General features: G+C 45.4%; 1 long non-coding RNA gene across 3 annotated transcripts in view; it reads right to left on the reverse strand.

Annotated features, from left to right (window-relative positions):
* LOC133064971 (uncharacterized) overlaps positions 1-26,579 on the reverse strand; it is a 71,372-nt gene extending 44,793 nt beyond the window's left edge. For 2 of the 3 annotated variants that reach the window (XR_009694794.1, XR_009694792.1), the window contains exons 1-3: positions 17,869-18,185; positions 15,833-16,179; positions 9,853-9,946 (exon numbers count right to left, since the gene is read on the reverse strand). This is a non-coding gene — a long non-coding RNA (uncharacterized LOC133064971). Of the gene's footprint in view, positions 1-9,852; positions 9,947-15,832; positions 16,180-17,868; positions 18,186-26,381 lie in introns of those variants that run through there. The other variant, XR_009694795.1, reaches the window with a different exon arrangement.
* Positions 26,580-26,788: the final 209 nt, after the last annotated feature.

A 26,788-nucleotide genomic window follows, 5' to 3' on the forward strand; every position in this document is an offset into this window, starting at 1 on the left:
ATAATTCTACATACAAACACTTCAAGTAACTTGAAGGGGATGGGGATGGAACATATCCCAACTCATTCTATGAGACCAGAATTACTCTGATACCAAAACGACAAAAACATTACAATAAAAGAAAAGCAGAGACTGGTATCTCTCATGAGATGTAAAAATTCTTAAGTAAGTTTTAGCAAATGGAATCTAACTATATATATATATATATATATATATATATATATACACACACACACACACACAATAATAAATAGTAAAAAAATGGATTTAACCTCAAGATTTCAAGGTTAGTTTAATATTTGAAAAGCAATGTAATTCACCATATTAACAGGCTTAAAAGAAAAACCATAAGAATAGCTCAATAGATGCAGATTTGACAAAATTCAAGATCTATTTCTGATTTTTTAAAAAAGCAACTCTCAGTAAAGTAGGGAACTTCTCAACTTGAGAAAGGGCATCTATGAAAAACCTAATGATAACTCACACTTAATGGAAAAGACTGGCTCTCTTTCCTCTAAGACCAAGTACCAAGCAAAGTTGTCCACTGTCACTATTTCTATTTAGCAATTTACCACTTCTAGCAAGTACAATAAGGCAAGAAAAAATACATAAAAGGAAGCCACTCTGGACAAGAAGAAGTAAAGCTGTCTTTACTTTCAAAAACATAATTATCTATGTGGAAAATTCTATGCAACCTAAAAAAGCTACAAAACTTATAAATGAGTTTAGTGAGGCTGCAGGACAATATTAAAAAAAAAAATCAACTGTATTTCTAAATAGTTAAAACAAACAGTTGGAAACTGAACTTATATAAACATTTACAAGGGCATAACAGTATCAACTACTTAAAATTAAATCTCAAAAATGCAGTATAAGACCTGCACCCTGAAAAAACATTGCTGAAAAGAGATAAAAAAATGACCACATATATGAGATATATACTGTGTTCTTGGATTGGGATATTTAAAATTGTTAAGCTGTCAGTTCTCCCCAAATAGATCTATAAACTCAAATCCCAATCAAAATCCCGTTAGACTTTTTAAACCCAGAAGTTGACAAATATTGTAAAATTTAAGTTAATTCTAAAATTCTTATTTAAAGAAAGAATAAAGTTGGATTTCAAGACTAATAACAAAGCTATAGCAATCAAGGCAATGTGATATTAGTATAAAGATAGATCAATGGAACAGAATGGAGACTTTAGAAAAGACCCACAAATATATGGTCAATTGGCTTTTGCACAAAGGTGCAAGGCAATTCAATAGAGAAAGGTCAGTCATTTCAATAAATAGTGAATATCCCTATGCAAAAAGTAAACATCATTCCATATCTTGCATCATACATAAAAACTAACTCAAAATGGATTATAGACCTAAATATAAAACCTAAAATTATAAAACATCTAGAAAAATAACAGAGAAGAAAATCTTTGTGATCTTTGGTCAGTTATACCACCAAAAGTACAACCCATTAAAAAAATTATAAATTAAACCTTATCAAAATTAAGAACTTATGCCCTTTGAAAGACATTGTTAGGGAACAAAAAGATTGAGAGACAGTATTTGTCAATCATATATCTGACAAAGGACTTATATTCAGAAGACATAAAGAACTCTTAAAACTCATCAATTAAGAAAACAAAACCCAATTAAAAAATAAGCAAAAGACTTCAAAGATTCTCACCAAAAAAAGATATAAGGATAGCAAATATACACATGAAAAGATTCTCAACGTCAGCAGTCACTAGGAACATGTAAACTAATACCACAATGGAGATACTATTACACATCTATTAAAACAGCTAAAGTTAGAAATACTGACAATACCAATCCAATTCCTGGAGAGGATGTGGAGCAACTGGAACTCATACATTTCTGGTAAGCAAGCAGAATGGTATTGTACAGTCACTTTGGGTAACAATTTGGCAGGTTCTTTTAAAGTTAAATGTACACTTACCATACCCACTCTTAGGTATTTACCTGGAGAAATGAAAACTCATATGCTCATACTTGTTCATGAAAGTTTATAGCAGTGCTATTCATAGTTGTTTAAAACTGGAAACAACCCAAATGTCCTTCACTGGTAAATGGTTACGATAAATTGTGGTATATTCATACAATGGAATATTACTCAGCAATAAAAAGGACAAACTAGTAATACAGGCAAAAATGTAGATGAATCTCAGAATAATTATGTTAAGTAAGAGAAATCAGGTCTCCCCCCTTCAAAAAAAAAAAAGAGTATGGTTCCATTAAATTAAAATTCTAGAAAATGAAAACTAACCTATGGTGGCAGAAAGCAAACCAATTGTTGCAGAATGGATGGAGGGGTTGCCAAGGGGCACAAGGAAGCTTTAGGGGTGATTAGCTTGATCATGGTGATAGTTTCACAGATGTATAACATATATCAAAATTCTTCCTACTGTACACCTAAAACACATGCAGCTTATTATATGTCAGTTATAGCTCAAGAAAGCTGTGTAAAAAACTTTTATCTAGGGGACTCTAATCTGAAGCTAAATTTGAGGACACCGAAACATATACATAACTATCCTATGTCCTTCAGTTTTGGCTTAGAAGTTGGCTGCCATTAATCCACAGAGAGTTTTTCTACTGTCCAGATTCCAGTCCTATAACAAATCTGAAACCTACAGGATAACTACAGAATGAATACAGCCCACCAGATAAATTCATTTTTGTAGTTCCAGGGCCTTCATTTTAAATTTCAGGGAAGGACTAGATAAAAATTCCTAATCTGAAATAAAATACAGCAAGAGACTCAAGCCTTTAAGCTTCCAGGGCTATAAATCACCCACAGTGCAGAGACAATTTTGGAACTGGTAATTTGGTGAAACTGTTCTCCCCATCCCTCACAGTCTCAGCTTCTGTGCTACCCTTACTTTATTAGAGTTTGGTATTTGAACCTAACTCCACTTTCTGCTTCTCTTTCCTTTGACCCAATCTGCAGGGCTTCCCAAATGGTTCAGCAGTAAAGAAACTCTCTGCAATGCAGGAGACACAGGAGACTCAGGTTCGATCTCTGAGTCAGGAAGATCCTTGGAGAATGATATGGCAACCCACTCCAGTATTCTTGCATGAAAAATCCCATGGACAGAGGAGCCTAGTGGGCTACAGTCCAAAGGGTCACAAAGAGTCAACAGGACCGAGCAACAGGATACAGAACAGCAGTGCTTCCAAGAATAGGTACTTGAATGTATTGAAGAATTTGCTAGCTTTGTTAGGCTATGCGAGACCTCCTTAAATGAGTGTATTTCCTCTTTCCTCTCAATGACTCAAACAGGATAAACTATATCCTTTAGGACCCGAAATTGGCTGCAGGAGACCAGTCCATCCATTCCACTGTGCACGTTTTGCTCAGAGACAGTAGAATGACTTAGGGTGACACAGTTTCACCTTCAGTGTTCGTATGAATCACCTGGGGATCCTGTCAAAATGCAGAAGCTGAGCCAGTAAGACTGGGGTGGGCCCCAAGACTGTGCATTTCTAACCAGCCTCTCCTTGGTAATGCTGACGCTGCTAGTTGGGTTGCAAGGCAAATGACCTTTCAAAGTCCTTTCATACCTGGGACACTGTGAAGCAATAATCACCCTGTATAGGGAAGAAGGCATTCAAGTCAAAGGGAGGAACACTGTATCAGCTCTGACTTTGATGATACTCTCCAAGTTATGAAACCCCTGCATTACATATTATGCTCATACATCTGGTAAGAGTAAGGATCTATTTGTTGTGAATAGCTCAGAATGGTTAAAAAAAAAAAGTTGATAGAATTTTCTTACCTTTTACTGAAAAGGATTTGTAATACAATGGTTTTTGTAGGTTACAGTTAGTCAATCCAATTTAAGTCACTTTATCATGGTTGCATCCAATCACTTCCTATGTGTGCCCCCCCCCCTTTTATGAAAGATGAAACGCTAATGTTTAATATACTACATAGCTGGTGTTTTCAGTTCTCATGACAAATGGGCTGGGTTTGCTCTTAGATAGTGAGAGGATTATATTGCATGTCCTGAATTTTCTTCTTTTTGAGGCAAAGATAGCTCTGGTAACAGCAGCAGTTGCTTTTAGTGATTTATAGTAAAATCCCTTGGAAAGAATCACAGGACAGGATTGAAGCGTGGTCATGAATCTTCCTGGGGAAGCTGGCTGCAGTCCTAGGGTGGGTCTTTCTCACCCACTACTTACTTTCCTCCCCCTCTGCTTTGTACATCATACTGCATAATTTTTTTCCAGGGCAGATTCTTGATTTTTGGAAAGGGACAGCGTAGTTTAGTTCTGCCTAAAACTGACACATTCAAACAAACACATTTCAAATCTCTCCGAATTTGTAATTGAAACCGAGAGTCCTTGAGGTGCTGAAGACCAGGCCAATCTATATTTTCCATCAAAATTCTTATTATGGGTCATTTTCCATCTCAGTTTACCTTGCTATTTAAATTAGTTCATCATGATTTTCAATGAAAATAACTGAGGGAAATGCATCCATAAAAGCTGAGAGTAAATCTATATCCACGGTCCTGTATTCCTTGTCCAGGGTTCCTTATTAAGTGATTACAAGAGCAATTTTCTGTCTTTCAAGTCCGTTTCTGCAGAAGAATTTGAATCACCACTGGAATGAATGTGGTAACGAGAGGAGTTCTGTCAACAATATGTGACACGAGAGAGGGGGAGCAGAGGAGTTGGGCTGTCTGGACGATGGTTTTGGATGGGGTTTGGGGTTTTCGTTGTTGCCAGAAAACTCAAAGTTCAAAGAGAGTAGAAAAGCATATTGATTAGCTTTGGACTGGTCAAAGACTAGATTTATATCTGAATTTAACTAATGTTTTACACATGGTCTCCTTTGTGTTTGAAAGATGCTGTACCCTGGGTTATTTAAAGACTGGGGCCAGCTGAAAGTAATTCCTCTTCTTGTCTTCTCTCCTCCAAATCATGACCATTTAATAGGCTGGTAGGTATTAAATCTCTAGGAACAAAAGGGAGTGTGACTGGCCCGTATGACCTGTGATCTCTAAAGTCCCTGTTGGCGCCATAAGATCTTCGTGGCTTATTTTTCTCCCCAAACCTCTTATTCCAAAGGCCACGTTCATGGGGATATCTGGAGAACCAAGCTGACCACTTGCCCATCTGACAATTCATCTTCTTTTGCCCCGTTTATCAAAGACATTTGGATCCGCTCCTGTCAACTTCAGCTCCATCAGTTAATTTTATTTTTTAATTCTTTTAAAAAATTATTTTATTTATTTGGCTGCAACGGGTCTTTGTGTGGCATGCGGGATCTAGTTCCCAGACCAGGGATTGACCCTGAGCCCCCTGCATTAGGAACACAGAGTCTTAGCCACTGGACCACCAGGAAGCCCCCTCCATCAGTTAATTTTTTTGTTTAAAACTTACGTTCTTAACATAACTGGACTTCCCTGGTGGCTCAGATGGTAAAGAATCTGCCTATAATGTGGGAGACCTGGGTTCAATCCCTGGGTTGGGAAGAACCCCTGGAGAAGGGAATGGCGACCCACTCCAGTATTCTAGCCTGGAGAATCCCATAGACAGAGAAGCCTGGTATTTGAGTTTGGTATTTGAACCCACTCCACTTTCTGCTTCTATTTCTTTTGACCCAATCTGCAGGGCTTCCCCAACGGTTTAGCAGTAAAGAAACCACCTGCAATGCAGGAGACACATGGCTACAGTCCACAGGTTCGCAAAGAGTTGGACACAACTGAGGGACTGCACTTTCACTTTTCAACATAATTAGGTGCATTGTGCTGAGCACTTTACTCATATTATCTTAGTTAATTCTCATGATCCCCATTCTAGAGGTGAGAAGCCTGCAGCTCAGGTAGGTTCCATCACTTGCTCAAGTCCTCCAGGACAGGATCCAAAATAAGGCAGTTTAACCCAGACGTGTGCTAATAACCATTGTGTATCCTGGTTCCTTCATCTGCAGGTTTTTAATAGAACTGGGAGACTGAAGGAGTTTGGGAAAGGGACAAGAATATGGACTCTAATGAAGTTGCCTTAAAGCTTCCTGGTTATCCATTCATTCAACAATAGTGAGCTCATGTTCAACTCTTACAGAAGCAAGCTTTCAATGAAAGGTCAAGGCATCACTATGTTGTTGTTATTTAGTCACTAAGTCATGTCTGACTCTTTGCCAACCCTTGGACTGTAGCCCACCAGGCTCCTCTGTCCATGGGATTTCCCAGGCAAGAATACTGCAGTGGGGTGCCATTTCCTTCTCCAGGGGATCTTCCCAATGCAGGGATTGAACTCGAGCCTCCTGCATTGGCAGGCGGGTTCTCTACCACTGTACCACCAGGGAAGCCCAGCATCACTCAACAGCAGACACCTGTTCCTGGCAGTGGTCCCCCACACTATTCACAGGGTAAGTCTCCTGAAGCCATGTTTCAGTTTTCAAACCTGTCCCCCTAGTTAGAGTAGGATGTGTCCCAAGCTGATCGACGAGATTCTTTCCATTGGAAATCTGAAATTGGGAACAAGAGATGGATATTTAGCTTCTGATATAGCTGGAACTGTGTCATGCCAACAGTGTAACATGCAAACTCAGGAGCAGTAGAGAAGCCATTTTCTTCCATAAATGAGAGCGGGGAGAGGGGAGGGGTTGTTAGAGGACAGGAGAGGAGAGAGAAATAATATGAGGATGATGAAGCAGACACAGACTAGCTGAGACCAGATGGACAGGGACTTTTTGCCAACTTTCCAGTACATGGCTTCAGCTCCTCAAGAAGTATCCCTATTTCCTTAAAAACACTCTTTTTTGATTAAGCTGCTTTAAGTTGATTTCTGTGCCTTGCAACGAAAATCCTAACGAATGGATTCGAACTCCTAAGAGACCTAGGAACTCTGATACTTTTGAATCTCTCCAGAGCCCAACAGCAGACTCGGCATTCAATCAATGCTTTGTTCTTCATTCTCGGCTCCAGTATGCTCCAACCTTGCCCACTTATCTGGAGTCTTTATTCAATCATCTAATTGTATTGCTTGAATCCAGGCTGTTTTCTCTTTTGTTCACCTTACATTCTACTATGAGATTAACCTTCCAAAATTTTGTTTTCCCTCACGTGTTACTCTCCAGTTCGAAAATCGGTCACTGTGCACCGGCTTTCTCCAGCTGTGGCGAGTGATGGCTACCCTCTGGTTGCGCAGCAGAGCCTTCTCATTGCAGTGTCTTCTTGCAGAGCACAGGCTACAGAGCGCAGGCTCAGTAGCTGTGGGGCACGGGCTTAGCTGCCCTGTGGTATGTGGGATCTTCTCGGCCCAGGAATCAAACTGGTGTCCCCTGCACTGGCAGGCAAATTCTTATCCACTGCATCACCAGGGAAGTCCTCACTAGCCCCTAATTGTGTCTCCTGAACACCCAAGGAGATGGTCCATGGTAACAAGAGTTCTGTGGTCAAAGACTCTTGGGAAGTCGGGATTCCCTCCTCTTTTGACCTTGCCACATACATAAACAATATTAAAGGCTTCGAAAAGTTCTATTTATAAACCATTCCCCTGGCCCCACCCTGCTACCTCACACACAACAAGAACAACTCAGCTTGAATTTGACTAGACATTTCCTTTCTTGATGTGACACCTCTGGTACAAGGGGAAACAGCTACAGAATTAGGGCCAAACATCTTTCTGACTCTTTCTGCATGTGCGCCATATATGACTTATCCGATCAGGTGGACCGCTTCTCCCTCAACTGCAGACTGCAGCCACATGCACCTCCTTCTTGCTTCCTGTGCTTTCTGGCCTCTGTGTCCCCTCCACATGGAATGTTCCTTGCCCATCCTGCCTCCAAGCTCCACCTTCTCCATGGAGTCTTCCCAGACCACTCAAGTCTACCTTGTGCTTATAGTTTTCTCACCTCCTAAAGCACTTGTGATTCGAACCACAGAATTAGCACGTAGTCATTCACACATAATCTGTCTCTACCTGACTCTTTCACACCTCTATGTTTGTCGACGCACAAAGAGTGCAGGTTTATGTAACATGGAAACCGTATCTTTTCTTCCATAATGTCTAGCTTAGGACTAGCACAGAAATATATTTTTGAGGATGATTGCATTGAATGAGTTGGATGGACTCCCTGATTTAGAATGACAAATATTTTCCCTCCATCTGCTCAAGAATGTCCTGGCCATAAGAGTAAGTATCCTTACTCTGATGCTCAGAGTAAGCCTAATGCCAGGCTTTCTCTGAAGGACACAGGGATAGCTGAATGCTTGTGAGGAGTTACTTCTGCCAGTACAGGGTTCTCTTGGTCTAGAACTTTGAAGGGATCCTTACTTGCTGGTAAGGGAAAAAGGTTAGCTTGTCTGAAAACACAGGTGGTGCAGACAACCTTGCCACAATTTCCTTGTTTGGAAACAACCTAAATACTCTCCCATATAAACCCGGTCAAATCCATGATAGTAAATTCACAGCATAAAATCATAAACAGCTTTAACAAATCATATTGTATGTAAGAATATTTAGTGACTTGGGGAAATTATGATATATTGTTAAATGAGAAAAAAATTTCTAAAAGAGCGTATATACTATGCTTATAATTTGATTAAAAAAGAATATGCATGCAGTATAAATGTAAACAAATATGTTCATATTGATTATATCTGGGTGGCAGGAACACAAGTGTTGCCTCTTTTGTTTTTCCAATCCCTTCTTGTACTTTTCTGTATTTTTTTGGTTTTCTACATTGAACATATATTACTTTTGCAATCAGAAAAAAAATAATCAAAACACAATTCTGTTTTTCTTCTTCTCCCAGCTCCTGCCTTTACACAGAATGTTTCAAGTCAAGTTCAGAGGCCCAGAGATTCCTCTCTACTTTGACTTTGTGCCTTAACCTCTTATTGGTTTTGTTCAGTTTTCTTTTTGATTATGCTAACATAGGAATGTCCCAGAATCTACCAATAACCTGGGCACTGTCCAGTGTAGGCATCTGAGCTGAATGTAAGGAGCAGATCAAAAGAACCTCTGCCTCGTTCCTTCCCCAGACACATTCTGACTCCCCTCACTCTATTTTCCTTCCCTCATTCTCTTTTCTCCTAGGAAGAAAATGCTGATGCTCAGGCTTGGTGCACTGGGAAGACCCAGAGGGATCAGGTAGAGAGGGAGGTGGGAGGGGGGATCGGGATGGGGAATACATGTAAATCCATGGCTGATTCATGTCAATGTATGACAAAAACCACTGCAATATTGTAAAGTAATTAGCCTCCAACTAATAAAAATAAATGGAAAAAAAAAAAAAACACATCCTTAAAAGAGATGTGGAGGAAAGGTATAGGATTACACAATATCTCCCCATGAATATGTACAACTTTACCTAACTACTGCCTAAGAAAGATTCCAGCTCAGCCGGTCTGCTACTGTGCTGATCAGAGTAAGAACTGGGAAGAACTAAGACTTGAAAGGGGCCTGAAGAGGCCAGGAATTGTTACACTGGAAATGGAGAAAAGAAAAGATCCAAGGAGACAGAAGCGAGGAAGGGCATCAAGAACCTGTGTGTGTGCACGTGTATGTGTGATGGAGGTACAGAGGAGGGGGGGAGGATTGTTAGCTGACTTTGGGGAAAGTGAATGGGGCAATGGTGAGTGGAGGAAGGAGATGTTAGATTGAGTGTTGAGAATATACTTTAAGCCCTTCGACCTTTCTCATGGGACTGGGTAAATATTTTTAACTAATTTAAATTATATTGTTATACAGGAGTGCTGTTTCTTCCGCTGTATTTTTGTGTCTACTCTGAACCACAGAGGGCATCCCTATTCATGTCAAAGATGAATGCCTTCCTTATGAATGAAGGTTTCCTATGGATAAAATGACACTGGTTTACCTTATTTCCATGCCTCTCACCACTCTCTTGGCACCAGGTAAGCTCCATCAATGCACATACGTTGCTTAAGATGAAGGTGCTGCTGAACAGGCCCCTGTTTAGGAAAAAAGGCAAGTTGGTTTGAGTCTGTCTTTTAAATTGGGGTCTTGTCTTCATGTCTGGTCAAGGGGGATCTTCTGGAGCTTCTGCCTAGAGCTCTTTGGAAGTTCTGCCTATAGTTATTTAGGCCTGTCACAAGCTAAAGCCTCAACTCTGTAAAGTCTCTGAGATTCTACTTTGCCTCAGGACCCATAAAGCCTCCTGCCCCAGACCTTATTCTGGCCTCAAACTTCTGGTGCAGCCACACGATTGATACCACAGGTCTCCATCTAAACTGTCTGGAGGGCCTCGGGAGCCTCATTTAACTGGTTTATCTTTAGTGTAGAGGCTCCTTGCATAACACTGGCATCTTTCGAGAAGGACTACACTGGCAGTCAACCTGGAGGCTGTAATCCCTAAGAGAAAGGAAGGCAAGACCTCCAGAAGGCCTGTGTTAACAGTGGACAGGGGGCCAGGCAAGCAGAACTATTAACCATCTGCGTCCAATAATGGCAGAAATCTGATGAAATGGCCTGGGTACTGCCCCAGACATCTGGTACTGCAGCCATCCTTCACTGAGAAGGCACTTAAAGGAAGAGGTGAAGAGACAGGAGTTTCTTTTTCAAAGTCTTCACTTGTAGGATCCTGTCCTTTGGCCTCTACTGTCTCTGGTGGCTCTGTCAACCTGGACAGTTGTCTCTCTGTATCCACGGGGTGCTGGTGCCAGGAGTCTCTGCAAATACTAAAGTCCGTGGATGCTCAAATATTTTATGAAAGATGGTATAGTCCACTGAATACAGTTGACCCTCCATATCCATGGATTAAACAATCTGTGGTTGATTGAACCCCTTAATGAGAAACCTGCAAATAGGGAGTGCTGATTTATTAAAAATCATCCATGTACAAGTAGACCCAGGCAGTTCACACCCACGTTGTTCAAGTGTCAACTGTAATTGGCTCACTTAGGGCTGGGAGAACAGCTAAAAAGCACCTGACAATGATGGGAACTTGGGTAAATCAGTGTCATTGGTCCAGGCTTTTATTACTCTATATATGGTTAATAAAGTCACTTTATTACCTACCACGTGGGAGATTCTATCTATCATCTATCTATCTAGTGATTATGAGCATTCAGTTTGCTCATTCCAACCTGACCTGACTTTGCCCATGAATCATGTGTTTATGGTCAGCTCCAACTTCTCTTTCTGGTTCCATTTTCCCCTTTGCTCTTGGCACAGAAATTTTGGATGGGCAAGGGAGTAAGTCTCTCTGTATCTGGATTGTTTTCACTCATTCCAAAAAACATGCATTGTTTTCTCTACCATGTGTCAGGCATTGTTCTGGCCATCTCAGATATATTTGTGAACAATATAGAGAGAGATCCCTGTGGGAGTGGAGTTGAGGGGAAGATAGATAATAATAAGCAATAAACATAAATATATAAATCATATAGTATGTTAGGAGATAATAAATGCTTTGGGGACAAGAAAGAACAAGGTTGTGCAGGTTAAGGGTGATCAAGAGTGTCAGGATGCAGGGAAAGCGCAAGTCTCGGTACTACACAGGGTGGTCAAGTGGGTCTTATTGAAAAGTTGAGAATCTAAAGACTGCAGAAATTAGGAAGTTGGAAGTAGACTCTGGGCAAGAGTGTTCCAGTAGAGTGTTCCGGTAGAGGGTAGATGTACCATCTACATCAAGGAGGCTGGGCTCCCAGAATGAGTGAGGAAGGGAGTATCCAGAGAGGAAGACAGGGAATTCCCTGGTGGTCCAGCGATTAGAACTCTGTGCTTCCACTGCCAGGGACCTGAGTTCGATTCCTGGTTGGGGAACTAAGATCCTGCAAGTCATGCAGCTTGGTCAAAAAAAAAAAAAAAAAAAGAATAAAATAAAATACTCCAAAGAAGAAAGAGGTGAATGCTGGGAGAGGTGGGTAGATAGTTAATGTAGGACCTCTTTTGGCCATTATAAAGACTAGTTTTTATACTGAGAGGAATAGGGACTTGTTAAAGAGTAACCCTAAAAGAATTAGAGGAGAGAGGGCTTTTGAAGTTTTGATTAGAGAGTGATATGGTCTAAAGTATATTCTAAAAGGATCACTCTGGCTTCTTTGCTGAAGGCCAGAGTAGACGTGGGGAGACTTGACAGGTGGGCACAGTGGTAATCCAGGAGAGAGATGATGGTCTTTGACTAGGATGGCAGCCATGAAGGAGGTGAGAAGTGGTTGGATTCTGGGTGTATTCTGTTGGTAGAGTTAATTCCTACCAGATCTGATGTGCGTGTGAGAAGAAAACAAGAGTCAAGGATAACTCAGTTTTCTGGCCTGAGCCACTGAAAGAATAGAGTTGCCACCCATTATGATAGGAAAGACTGCAGGCAGATCAAGTTTGGGGAGCATCTTGAGAATTCAGTTTTGGACATCTTGAGTTTGGAGATATGGGGCAGACAGCTGGATATATGAGTCTAGAGTTCAGGGAAGAGGTCTGGACTAGAGATATAAATGTGGGTCATGGGTGTATTGATTGTATGTAAAACCACATACCTGGATGAGATCATCAAAAGAGGTGGATAAAGGAAGAGGAGAGAACTGAAGTCTGAGTCCTGGGCAAGTCAATATTTAGAGGTCAGGAGAAAGAGGGGGAACCATGGAAAGAGACCAAGAAGATGGGTGCAGTGAGAGAGGACAGAAACCGAGAGAGTGAGATGCTCTGGAAGCCTAGGGAAAAACATATATGGAGGAGGGGGATGTGGTCCATTATATCAGATGCTATTAATAGGACGAGAACTGAGAATTGACCACTGGATTTAGTTAAGTCATGCTGACTTGGGCCAGAATAATTTCTGTGGAACTCTGAGGGATATAGACCTGATTGTGGGGTTGGGGTAAGAGAGGACTGGAGGAGAGGAATTGGACATACCAAGTACAGATGATTCTTCTGAGGGATCTACTCTAATGTGGAGCAAAAAATGTGACAGCCTGCCAAGGGAAGTACAGTCATTAAAAGACTATTCTTTTAAAAGATGCAGGAAATAATAGCATGTTTTTGTGCTGATGGAAAGAATCCAGCAGAGAGTAATAATTTGGTGTAGGAGAGGAAAGAAAGAATTACTGAGTAATGTCCGTGAGTAGGTGAGAGGGACTGGATTGCCTACACAAGTGGAGGAATTTGCTTTTGATGGATGAGTCAGCACTGAGATAGTAGGTGGAAAGGCAAAGTATGAAGATGAAACTGCTGGACAGGGGATAAATGCAATGTTACAGATCTGCAGCTTTCTCCTTTGGCTCCTTCTATTTTCCCAGGGGAAAAAGAATCCCATTAGATTCTTTGAGAATTCAGGTGACAGAGAGTGTGGAGGGAATATGAAGGGTTTGAGAAAAGAAAGTATGAAACTGTCATCCAGGAGCCTAGGTGAGTGAGTGGACCAGGGAAACCTAAGTATTACAGTTGGGAAGCACTAAGGGCCCACTTAAGTTTCATCAGTATGAACTTCAAATGAGGTCAAGCAGCCTGGCTGTGTGTATTTCTCCAGCTGACATGGTCATGAAATTTTACACTGGGTCAGGAGGGGAGTAAGAACATCAAAGGGGTGGGCAACAGTGAAGGGTGCTGGGATCAGTTGATTGAAGGTTCTCATTGGGTCAGAGGATAACTGAGATCAACCAAGGGGATAACTTGGAAAGATAGGAGGATGCATAAAATTGAGATTATGGAGGGACTGCAGTCATGTGTAATCACAACTATGGGTTGAGGGGAGGGAAAAATCACTGGAGGACAGAAATTCAAGAGATTGAATGGTTTGGGTATTGGAAGGGTCATTGATATGTATACTGAATCACCAAGAGTTAAGACAGTGTTGGAAACAGTGATGGTGAACCAAGATCTAGAAAAATTGCAAACAAAATATGGCCAGGGGGTCAGGAGAAGATAGCAGGGATTGGTAAAATCTGATAAGATGCAACTAAATGTGGTATGCAAGAGACTACTTGCAAAGGTGACAATCAGGATTAAGGAGGACACCTAACTCCCCTCTAGGCCTAGAGAAGAAAGCTGGGAGAAAAGACCCCAATGGAGAAAGCGGTGGGGTCAGCAATGAACTCAGGGGAGACCTGGGGGTCCCATAGGGAAAGAAGTGAAGAGGATGCTCAGAGAATAGACTGAGGATAAAGGAAAGTTTGCTAATCATGGATTATGAACTCCAGACGTCACGGAAGAAGAGTTTCAAGAGTGGGGAGAGTGGGAGAGGCCACAGAATAGGAGAAAGACAGGGCCTCTGGGAGCCAGGGGGATTTCAGGACTGACATAACAGGAGCAAGTTCACCATGAGATTAGTCCCATTGGATACAAAGCAGATGATGGTGGCAAGGTTGAGCGCTGGGATTTCAGGGGCTCCCACTAATGTGAGAGGTGAGAGGAGGCTCTCTGAAGAGAACGTGCCCCGACCCAACAGTCAATTCCCTGAAGGGGCCTTTCCTACTCCTTTCCTGCTCTCTTAATTGGTCGCCTTTTCCAAAGGCAGTTGTGACAAGTCTGAGTGCCACACTATCCACTGGGTTTGAAAGAAGGTGGACAGACTTTCCTGTCTCTGATAACTGAATTTCCTGTTTCTCTAAAAGCTCTAAAAGTACTTCATCACATTCACGCCCTCCACACCCGAGTACACATCCGGGGCTCTGTTGACACCCTTGTCCCATGGACTGCTGCCAAGAAGGCCCGAGTTCAAACATTCAGGGCTGGAACTCTCCCCCATGGTCATCTGGGGAAGGCTGAGGCAGCCCCAAGGTCTATCAGGTAGTCCATCTAAGGCCATCTCATCCGCCTTCACGTCGCCACACAAAACCTCTCCTCTCTGCTGGCACAGTAAACTGCTTTGGCAGCAAAGCTTCCAAGTTCGGGGAAGATGGTTTTCCCTCCTGTGGGCCACACTTCAGAGCGCACAGCTGCTCACCATCTTGGTGAATGAGATCGTGCATCAGTTCCTGGCTGCTCAAACCCCAGTTAATCACTTGGTCCTCGTCTTCATTCAGCTCCTCTTCCGGGCTCAGTTCTGTCCTGGTTGAAAGCCAGACCCATTCCTTTGGGCTCGCTCACAGCCTGAGCCGGCAGCCCTCTAATCACCTCCAGGGTGTGCTTCTGGACACTCCCCAAGGCACTTCCAGAAGGAGGTTTGGGGAAGGCAGCCCAAGATGCTAATAAAAGTGTGGTGTTTGCGAAGATACATGAAAGGACGAGCTTCTGGGAAGCAGCTGATGTTCTGACATCCAAGTCAGTTGTTCAAACACTAATTTCTCATCTTGCGGTCTTCCAGGATCTCAGAAATCTGGTCTGCTCTGGTATGACTGGGTGCCTTGTCCGGGGGAGCCCTACTTTCTCTCCAACCCTCACTTTAACTTACCTCAACTATTCTACCTTAACCAGCTCTCCAGAAAAGATATCCAAACCAGAATGTGACTAGTGACACTCAACAGTTACCTCTTCAGTGAATAACTGCATTTTAGTGAGAGAGATGCGGGTCAGCAAATTCAAATGTTAGTGGGCCAATAGGAGGATGGAAGTGAAAAACAGGATGGGATGGCTGGGATTAGGATGGACCACAAAGTACTCATCAGTGTGGCCAGCTCTTAAGATGTAGGGGGAGAAGCTAAAAGAAAAAGAAAGAAAACCCAGATATTTCTGTACCATCTTCCAATTTTAAATGCTTGGTAATTAACTCAACTTTTAAGAAACACTAGGAAAGCTAGACAAATATCTTCAGGTCGCCTTGGCCCATGCATGACCCAAGATGAGACAGCAGTGACCTATAAGCACACATCTGATTCTGTGTTGGGCACAATGGTTCTTTTATAGTTGATTTTTAGGCCACTTGGGGCTCCTTGTGGTCCTGAAATCACACAGGAAGGCCTGACCTTGATGACTGTATCCAGGCCACTCAGAGTCCTCCTCCTATGGGCAGTGTGTTCCTCTGTACTCTGGAGTCTTGGAATAGGCTGCCTGGCCCCCTCAGGAAAACCATCGATTTCAATGAAGCTGCAATCACTGCAGCCTGCTGGAGGCTGGTGGGTGTGACAGCAATGTCTTCCTCACTGTGAAAGGCAGCTGAAGGCTGAAGTGGAGTCATTTCAATCTCTGGTCAGAAAGAGCATCAGAGTGGATTACCCTAACAGCAGAGGTTCCACAGGTAGCCATCGCAGTCAGATCCCTGGGCTTGAACCTCTCCTCTGCTAATCAGTCTCTCTGACCTCAGTTTTCTCATCTGTAAAACAGGGAATTAATAGTACATTCTAAGTAGGGTTCAGCGTAATGAGCTGGGCAAGGGCTTCCTGTGCACAGCCACTGAAGAGTAAGCACCCACATTGGAAAAGGCGTGTGACTTCATTTTTAAACCAGGGCTCTAGTTAGTATTTAGCGAGAGCTTATTTTTACAGTCACATTTGAAAACTGGTGGTTCAGATCTGTTTCACTCATCATCTCCAAACCTGCCTTGCTCTTTGCCACTCTCTCCTGGAGCCATAAGATTCTTTGAGATCCTGGGGACAATTTTTGTGTCTGAATCCCTTAGCCCCAGGCGGTGGAACTTCATTAGCCTTTTCCCCAGTGGAGTCTTTTCCTGTCCAACAGGCTCTTTCTCAGCGAGCTGTACCTCAACAAGTCCCAGGCTCAGGAGACTGGTTCAGAAAGTCCCACTAAACTCCTGGGAACCAGCGTGCTGGGAAAGCAACTCTCTTTTCTAATGCGGCCATACCCACTCTTGGCATATACTTAACTCCCCCTCTTCCTTTCCCCCCTCTTTTAAATACAGCCTGCCTCCAGCCTGCTCCCCACCATCACCCGCCTCCCCCCAAACAAAAAGTGCTATCAAAAATTCAGAATCAAACTTTACATTTTAAGATGTGATTTAGTTGGTTGCCTTCCAACCTAAGGCAGCATCCCCTTGCGCATCATTGTAAGGGGAGCCAGCATTTCCGGAAGACTGGCCACACAGCCTGGGGTCCCTGGGAGAAGCCTTTAAAAAAAATACCAGCGCAGGAAGGGAGCCGTCTGCAAACGGCAGTTAGGTTGGTGTGTCCAGAGTACAGAGAAAACCCTCAGGTTAGGCAGTTAGGGGGACCGGGGACAGGAAAGGGAAGCCAGGCCTCAGAAACAGATGGAGTCCGCCCCTCCCGACTCAGACAGCCGCCTGCAGCGCAACGATGGCCGGAAGTGCCGGGCTCGGAAGAGGGTGCGCGGGGAGGGGCTGCCTGCGAGCGGCGTCTCCCTACTGGACTGGGATGTTTCTAGTACCTGTGTTTCTAGACCTGTCTCCACCTGGATTTCTGCGGTCTGGGGCTGCAGCGGGTGTAGGGGGGATGAGGGAGCGCACCTCTTGCGGCCTCAGGGCTCTGGCTGCAGAGGGAGTTCCAATATCCAAACGAAGGCCGCATGGGGGAACCTCGAGGAGAGCGGCTCTCACCGTGGGCGGCTAGGCCCGGTGAAACCCGGGGCTTTCCAACCCCACCTCGTGTTCTGTTGACCGCAGCCGTGGGCGTGGGTGAGGCGGGTGTGGGCGGCGGGGAAGTGGCTCCCACCTTCCTCGTCGCCTGGGGCTCTGGCTCTCCCTTTCCTGCTCCTCCAAAGGGTTAAAGCCTGAACGGCTGTCCACTCTCCGAGAGGGGATGGGGGTGGGGGTGGGGGTGGGGGGAGGTATCTGCCTTTGGAAAGAGGAGCCCAGAGGGCACGGGGTGGCCTTTCTCTATTCAGACCCCTGTGTAGAGAGTCCAGGCCATCCGGGTCTGCACCCTCAACTTCCCCTAATCACTACGTGCCTGATCGTTCTCAGACTGCGATGACATCATTGCAAAAAATGAAAATAACTGCTCTTTAGACTTTTAAAGAACCTGGAGGGCAAATAAACCCGAGGAAGAGTCTTCCGCCGGTCCCTGAGGCGGCCGTCTAGAGCGCCTACCTGTTTTAAAGCCGCCCTGTCTGCTCCACCAGAAGAGGCCCTGGGCAGGGTGGGCGGGAGATCCAGGGAGGTTAAGGACCGCAGCGGTACCTAGAGAAACGAGAACATCGTCGATGTTGATCCAGCACGTTCCTTTTCTCACTCAACCTCGGGGCGGCACAAACGTGGTAGCGCTGTTGTTAGGGTGACCATTTCACAGGTGGAGAAACTGAGGCTTAGAAAGACCAAGGGACGTGCCCTCAAAGGGAGGTAGCAAGAGCCACCTTCAGTTTCAAACTCAGATTCCGGGGGCCCGCGGGGGTCGGCGGCAGCCGGGGGCGGGGGGCGGTGGCGCGGCGGGGACCCGGGGAGGCTGGAGGGCGGGCGCGGGGCGGGGGCGGTTCAGCCCGCGGCGGCCTCGCGGGGAGGAGCCGGGGCCGGGGGTGCCGCACAGGTCTGGGGCCGCTCGAGGGACGGTTTGGTCGCCGGGACTAGAGGAGGCCCTCCGGGAATCCGGAGCGGGACTGCGAGGCCCGGGCAGCTGCCAGACGCGGCTGGTGACTGGCCCGCGCCGCCGGCCCCCGCCTCCGGGCCGCGCTGCGGTCGGGCAGCGAGCAGGCCGCATACCGCTCGGCGCAGAGGAAATGGCTGGAATTCCTCCCGCGGCGCCTCGCGCTCAGGCTTCGGGGCGGGCGGGGCGCTGGCGAGGGCTGCGCGGCTCCCAGCCCGCGGCACCGAGGGGGCACCCCTTTCCTGGGAGCGCGGCCGTCACTCGCTGCCAGCATCCGCGCTCCCCGGGCACAGGCTCGGCCCCCACAGAGACCACGGCCCTGCCCAGTGTCCTGGCCCCGTAACCTGTCCCTGTTGTCTGGGCCGGCCATCTGGGAAGCTGTTCTGCGCCCCTGCTGAATCCCCTCGGGCCTCCCTGCCATCAGGCCTCGGGCCCCACTTCTGGGATGGTGCAACCGGGGCGCACTGCACGCGGGGGCCTCAGCAGAGCGTGATGCTGAAGCTCCAGGCAGGGAGACCTCTGCAAGCTCCCGCCTACGCTTTTGGAAAGCCCTGGCCACCGCTATCTGCAAATGTTCTAGGCTACTGAAGTGTTTGTTAAATGAATGAATGAATGAGAATTGGGCAGGCACAGTACAAACAAAAGCAGAGATCAAAGGAAAAACAGGCCAAATGTAGATCCTGCTAGAAAGCGCTCAGTTTTCCCTGCTTCACTCGCAAAGAACCTGCCACCATGAGGCAAACCCAACCCTGGGGCCCTGGCACCAAGACTGCTTTGACCTTCACACCTTGAGCCTGGTCTTAGCGCCGAGGCCCATTCTCACTCTCTTCCCCTTGCTCTAAGCTCTGAGCTTGGTTTAGCGGGAAGTGCCTCCTTTTGCTAGCTCACCCGTCCACATCTCCACCTACAATACTTCCCATGCTGGCCCTCCTCCTTTCTTTCTTCTTTTTTGGCCCATACCCCATGACATGTGGGATCTTTTTTTTTTTTTTTTTTGACATGTGGGATCTTAGTTCCCAGACCAGGGATCAAACCTAAACCCAGGGAGGGAACCTGGAGGACTGCTGGGGAAGTCCTTTTTTTTTTTCTCCTGGACCTCCTCTTTTCTCGACTGCAGAAAGACTCAAGAGAGTCTGATTCCACATGAAGTGGGTTGTCTGGACTGGGGCACAGAAGGTGGGGCCTGCGCCAAGCCTAGGGGCAGAGACAGTGGTGGCTGTGTCTGCTCCTCCTATTCTCCTCCTCTCCCCCCACCCCCATGGGATAGTTTCAAGCAAGGGAGCAAAGCAGGGACAGGGTTTCCCAAATTGATCGGCCTCTGAGTCCAGGTTATCAGTTTAAATTTCTACTCTCTCTAGGGCTCCTCAATAGCCAGACCTAAACCTGGGGCCCCAGGAGGCATTAGGAGGCCAGAGGCAGGCCTGTCCTAAGGCACTTGTCTCTCCTCAGTCGGGCCGAGTCGGGGGTGGTGGAACTGGGGAGGGGCAGGGAGTAAGGTGTCATTTCCAGACTGCCCCTGGATGCTTGCCCAAGAGGAGCAGGCCCAGGGGCCCTTGGCAGACCCTTCATACAGATGCAGGCAGACAGAAACACAGACAGCTCACAGTGACAGTCTTGGTTCTGGGAATTTTGGAAATCAAAACTCCTACATTTTTCAAAAGAAAAAGGAACAGATTTTGGCATCTTTGCTCCAGAAACAGGAACTGACCAAGACAGTGACCTCTGATAATCACTTCCTCATCTCGGTGCTCAGAAGCTGGTGGGTTCCCCAGTGTTCTGTGGGCAGGAACCTGAGGACTTTAGCAGAGAGAAAGGAAGAGAAAGGAGAAAGGCATAGAAGAGAAGAAGGAGGCAAGGAGGGGCTATATATATATATATATATATATATATTTTTTTTTTTTTTTTTACATATTTATTTATTTGGCTGCACTGGATCTCAGTTGCCACATGTGGAATTTTCAGTTTTCCCTTGCAGCATGCGAATTCTTAATTGTGGCATGTGATATCTAGTTCCGTGACCAGGGTTTGATCCCAGACCCACCGCATTGGGAAAGAAGAGTTTTAGCCACACCAGGGAAGTCCAGGGAGTGATTTTTTTTTAAAAGTGTGTCCTTGAGGACTGGGAAGCTGGGAGCCAGATGGGGATGGGGTTGGGGCCAGATGGCACCTAATGGATGCTCAGTGTAGCTGTTGTTTCCAGCTCCCCCTGGAAAGAGCACCCACATTCTGTGTTCCTCAGAGCTCACGGTTATGTGAGCCTGTGTCTCATAGCATTGAAGTATAGCAAACACTCTTAGCCATATTACCTCCTGTGCATTTATTGAGCACCTACTGCATGTCCAACACGTTGCTAGGTACTGAATGAATAAGAGACAGGCTTTTCCCTTGAAGAGCTTAGAGTTGGACAGAAGGAATTGGTATTCCAAAAATAAAGCATTAAGGTAATGAAGCTGAAAATAGTTGCCAAGAGAGGAGAAAGAGGCCAACTCAGGTTGGGGTGGAGTATGAAAGGCCTTAGGAAGACACATGTTTGAAGGGTCAGATGATAAAGAATCAGCCTGCAATGCAGGAAAAGAAAGTAAAGTTGCTCAGTCGTTTCTTGACTCTTTGCAACCCTGTGGACTGTAACCTACCAGGCTCCTCTGTCCATGGGATTCTCCAGGCAAGAACACTGGAGTGGGTTGCCATGTCCTTCTCCATAGGATCTTCCCGACCCAGGAATCAAACCCGGGTCTCCCACATTGTGGGCAGATGCTTTACCCTCTGAGCCACCAGTAATGCAGGAAACTGAGGTTCAATTCCTGGGTCAGGAAGATCCCCTGGAGGAGGACATGGCAACCTACTCCAGTTTTCTAGGCTGGAGAATTCCATCGACAGAAAAGCCTGGTGGGCTCCAGTCCGTGGGGTCGAAAAGAGTCGGACATGACTGAGCAACTTTCACTTGAAAGGCAGATGGGCACTTGCCAGGTGGAGATGGGGAGGGAGGCCCTGCGGGGCGGAGGAAGTGCATCCGCAAAGGTGCAGGAGAGGAAAGTGGAAGCACAGCCAGGACGCTCAGAGTGTTGGGCAGAAATGGGTACAGAGGAGTAATGGGAGAAACAGCTGGGGCAGGAAGTGGGTGCACTTTGCAGAGGGCTCTGAGTGCCAGACCGAGGTACGTGGGATTCCTCAGAGGGCCCTGCGGAGGCCTTGACCGGCAGCGGGACACACGCGGCACCACGTGCTGCTGGCAGCTCAGAGAAAGGAGTGAGGCAATGCGGAGGATGGCGGAGGCACGGGGAAGCAGCCAGACGCGGCCGTGCTAGCTCAGCCAGACCGTTAAAGTGTTTTATAGTCCCGGCCCCTGACACGTGCAGCTGACCTGAAATTGGTCCCACTGCGTAGATCTTCATTGGTTCAAGGTTTTTGCTGCAAAAACCTGAGGCTCCCTGCCCGTCTGGGAACAGAAAGGGTATGGAAGGTGATCCCTGTGTTCTTGTGTGTGATGACCCGAGCGGTAGCTCCTGCAAGCACGGGGAGCCTCCCTCTTCCGAACAGGCTGATTGCGGGAGGGGCTGGTGCCTGCACTGTTGTGGGAGAGATCACAGGTGTGGGCTTGAGAAGGGTGAGACCTCGGGGTAGCCCAGATAGGGGAGAGAGAGCAGCCAGTCTCCTGATCAGTCTCCTGGCGTGGGAAGGGGCTGGGGAGGAGGTTCCAGGAGCCTGAGGGTCTGTCAACACACCCAGTTGGACCCTCTCCCAGATCTGTGCCCCTGTTCCCCACATGCATGCATGCTTGCACGCTCAGCCATGTCTGACTCTTTTCGACCCCATGGACCGTAGCCGACCAGACTCCTCTGTCCATGGAATTTTCCAGGCAAGAATACTGGAGTGGGTTGCCATTTCCTTCTCCATGGGCTCTCCTCCACCCAGAGATGGAACCCGCATCTCTTTATTCTCCTGCATTGGCAGGTGGGCCACCAGGGAAGCCCCTGTCCCTGGTAGAGCACTTCTCACTCTGGGCAGGAAGGAACTTTCTTAGCAACAGGCAGCGAGGATTTATTGGTTGTAATTGTTATTATTTTAAAAAGTTAAAATACTACCGTCTAGTTCACAAATTTGAAATCCACTCACATTTCTTCCACTCTTCAATGTCTCCTTTTCCTTTCTAGTTCAGGATACAAATCCAGGATCATACATATAATAAATTAAAAACAACAACAACAACTGTATTTCTCTTCCTAGATTGTAAGCTCTTAGAGAGCAGAGGTGGTATTTCCCACAAGTCCTAGTACTTACTAAGCATGAAATAAAAGGATCAGGATCAGATGCCACATTATAAGGAGGGGACGTCTTTTGGGTGAGAGCAATGGCTGAGTTTACTGTTTTATCAAACACGTCCCCTTCTGTATCCCTCTGTGACTTCTACGAGTGTGACTGATGGCCCACTTCCTGTGGGGTCTTCACTGGTGGGCCACCTTCTCTGTACTTCTGTCCTTTCCCTGGCTCCCGCCATCTCCCACTTCTCCCACAGGGCATGTTAGCATTTCTTCAATATACAATTATGGAGGAATTCGGTTTGCCAGATTTTGTGCTTGGCATGGGAATGCGGTGGTGAATAATGCTAGTGATTGAAATAAGCGACTCCCCAGCCCCTGCAAGGGCCTCAGGATCTCTCCATGGCCCCATAGAGTCTGAGATGCTGTAGTAGTCGGCTGGGAACAGGCGGAATTGTCCTTGCTAGTTATGATTTTGTGGCGCCACCTGCTGGCCATATATAAACACATGGACACAGTTATGTGTAAGAGTACACCCAAAGAAAGTGACTACTGGTATTAAAACGGAGAGGGAGACCCACAGAAGTAGGTACACGCTGTGAAACATACACGTTGGCAAACAGGCAGGCCTACATGGAAACACAGAAACACAATCGTATATGGAAATTCAAGATCGTGCACAGTACCGTGTCCTTGGTAGGAGTCCAATAAGTATGTGCTGGTCTACAAAACAAAGTCCCAATTCTTTAGATCAGCTTTCTTTCAGGTTTATTTTTCACCACCTTTTCAAGCTTATTTGCTAAGAATGCTCGACTGTCACTTGTCCCCTGCCTACATTCCTATTCTTTCGCTTTGAAATTTAAAATTTTTATTGTAGTTGATTTGCAAGGTGTACAGCAAAATGATTCAGTTATACATTGTCTATATTCTTATTCACATTCTTTTCCATTACAGGTTATTATAAGATGCTGAAATAGTTCCCTGTGCTATACAGTAGGTCCTTGTTTATAAAAAGAAATTATTTGTTTATTAATGTTTATGTACTTGGCCATGCTGGGCCTTGGTTGTGGCATGTGGAACATTTAGTAGTGGCAAGTGGGATTGAACCTGGGTCCCCTGCATTGGGAGTGCGAAGTTCTAGCCACTGGACCAGGGAGGTCTCCAGTAGGTCCTTTTTGTTTATCCATCTTTCATATAGTAGTATGTATCTGTTAACTGAATTCCGAATTTATCCCTCCCTCCTTTCCACTTTGGTAACCATACATTTGTTTTCTACGTCTGTGAATCTATTTCTGTTTTGTAAATAGGTTTATTTGTATCATTTTAAAAATTCCACATATAAGTGATATCGTGTGATGTCTTTTTCTGTCCTACTTAGCTCACTTGGTGTGATAATCTCTAGGTCCATCCATGTTGCTGCAAATAGCATTATTTCATTCTTTTTTATGGCTGAGTAACATTCCATGATATATGTGGGTGTTTGTGGTAGGTATGTGCCACATCTTTATCCATTCATCTGTCAACGGACATTTAGGTTACTTCCATGCCTTGGCTATTGTGAATAGTGCCGCTATGAACACTGGGGTGCATGTGTCTTTTTGAGTTAGAGTTTTCTCTGGATATGTGCCCAGATCGTATGGTGATTTCATCATCCTGTTAATTTCTTAAAATCAAATTCAAATGCCATATTCTCTCTTATCTCTCCAATGAAGGTAATGACTTCCTCTTCTGAACTTTCACAACTTTATGATATTTATCACTTTATTAATTTGCATTTTAGCTATTTGAGGAGTGTGCTTCCTGGTTCTAGTCTGTGAGCTCCTCAAGGGTCGGATTTCTATTTGATTCATGCTCATGTTCCCCCTTAGTACCTGCCACATTGCTTTGCACAAAATAGGGGCCTAGCAAGTATTTGCTGAGTGAATGAATAAATGATACAGTCACAGACACAGTGAAAAAGATAATACACGGAAATGCACATCTTCAGTTCAGTTGCTCAGTCATGTCCGACTCTTTGCAATCCCATGAACCATGGCACGCCAGGCCTCCCTGTGCATCACCAACTCCTGGAGTCCACCCAAACCCATGTCTATCAAGTCGATGATGCCATCCAACCAGCTCATCCTCTGTCATCCGCTTCTCCTCCTGCCCTCAATCTTTCCTAGCATCAGGGTCTTTTCAAATGAGTCAGCTCTCTGCATCAGGTGGCCAAAGTATTGGAGTTTCAGCTTCAGCGTCAGTCCTTCCAATGAACCCCCAGGACTGATCTCCTTTAGGATGGACTGGTTGGATCTTCTTGCAGTCCAAGGGGCTCGCAAGAGTCTTCTCCAACACCACATCTACTTACATACATTTCTCTCTCCTTGCAGAAACAACACACATTTACATGACAGCATAGAAACGCACACATCTATGACTAAAGCTGTGAGTAGACACATCCCCTAAGTTAAGCAGTTTATTTTTTCTGTTTTTATTCTAATTCAGACCTTCTTCTCACTGACTGACAGCAATAGCCTCTTAACTCATCTCTGTTCCTAGTTCTTCCCATTCTACCACTGCATTGCCCTCAGCCTGTACCTTCCTAAAGCACCTCTTTGATGATGTTATTCCTTAGCTCAAGAATTCCAGAAGTTCTTGCATGATAAAGTCTGGGAAAAGCTAAATGCTTTGTTTTCTAAAGGGAAAGGAATCAGTTATAACCAGTGAGAAATAAGTAGAAGTGGTTTCTTTTGGGAAAGTTTGTCATGGCTTGTTAAAATAGGCCGTCTTGAACGGTGCCACCCGTTCTCCTTCCTTACTGCATTGTGCGTGGTTGCAGGAGCTGCAGCAGCCATTTTGCAACCATGAGGGAAAGACCAGGTGTCGTTCCTGATCTCGCTGAGCAGCTGAGCAAATGCTACTCCTTCTGGATTCCTTGTTCATATGAGAAAAACAAACCTATATTTGTTTAAGACACTGAAAGTCATGCTTTTATTTTATGTGCATCTAGACATAATCCTAACTCAAGATTCTCAAATATCCCCCTTCCTCCAACACCTACAAGGTAAAGTCTAGTTTTCTTGACCTGGGATTTTAAAAACTGAACCTGATGGACAACAAAAAGCAGACACAGGACAAGGAAGGGCAAGAGTTTTCCAGGCTGATGGAGCAACATTTACAAAGGTCCTGTGGCAGACTATTCATGGTCTAGCCAGATTTTACTCATCCAGCTTTTATTCCCAGTGTTCCCAATATTCTCTTCGTGGCCACACCTTAGCCCAAACCTCCATCATTTCTTGCCTAGACACTTTCAAAACCTTCCCAGTTTATCTCTTTGCTCCCATTACTAACCTCGTCTAATCCAGTCTATTGTCCTCCTTGTCATCCTCTTGGTGTAATTTCCTTATTTCTTTCTTACTAACTGTGCCATTTAAAAATTTTATGTGTTTGTCTTTTAAAATCTTTGCCTCTCCCACTGGACTGGAGACTGCATTCACTTCCTGTATTCAGAGCCAAGCATAGTGCCTAATACGTAACAGGTGTGTCAAGAAAAGTGAAGGAGAGGGACTTCCCTGGTGGTCCAGTGGCTTGGCTAGGACTCCTCGCTCCCAATGCAGGGGGCCTGGGTTCCATCCCTGATCAGGGAACTAGATCCCACATGCAGAAACTAAGAGCTTGCATACCACAACTAAAAGTCTCAATGAGGATCGAAGCTCCCTTATGCCACAACCATGACCTAGTGCAGGCAATTAAGTAAATAGATAAATGAAACGTGAAGGAGAACTTACCCTCCTTGCTAGTTAACAAGTTAGCTTCATGCTGTTTCGTGGATGCTGGCAGAAGACACAAGACTCCCAGGTCAGATACAAAGGATGTTATTACTTAAAGCAACAGCAGGAGCTAGAGTATCAGCATTTGCCCTGGTTCCTCATCCCAGTTCCTGGGGATGATGTGGAGAGGTCCAGCTGACACATGCACACGTCCTGGGTTGCATTACAGAAGAGGCACCCTGAGCTTAGGAAAACAGAATCATTTTCAATGAGGAGTAAGCCTCTTCACCTTTGCCTTGCAGGGAGATATCACCTTGATAACACTGTACACGAACCTGCCCTTTGCTCTAAAGGGAAGCACTGTCTCTGTCTTTCAAGGCTCTTCTCCCTATGCCAACATTCTTGAAAAGAAAGTAAGAAGCAAA

This window comes from Dama dama, chromosome 11 (assembly GCF_033118175.1).
Source record: "Dama dama isolate Ldn47 chromosome 11, ASM3311817v1, whole genome shotgun sequence".
Classification (NCBI taxonomy): domain Eukaryota; kingdom Metazoa; phylum Chordata; class Mammalia; order Artiodactyla; family Cervidae; genus Dama; species Dama dama.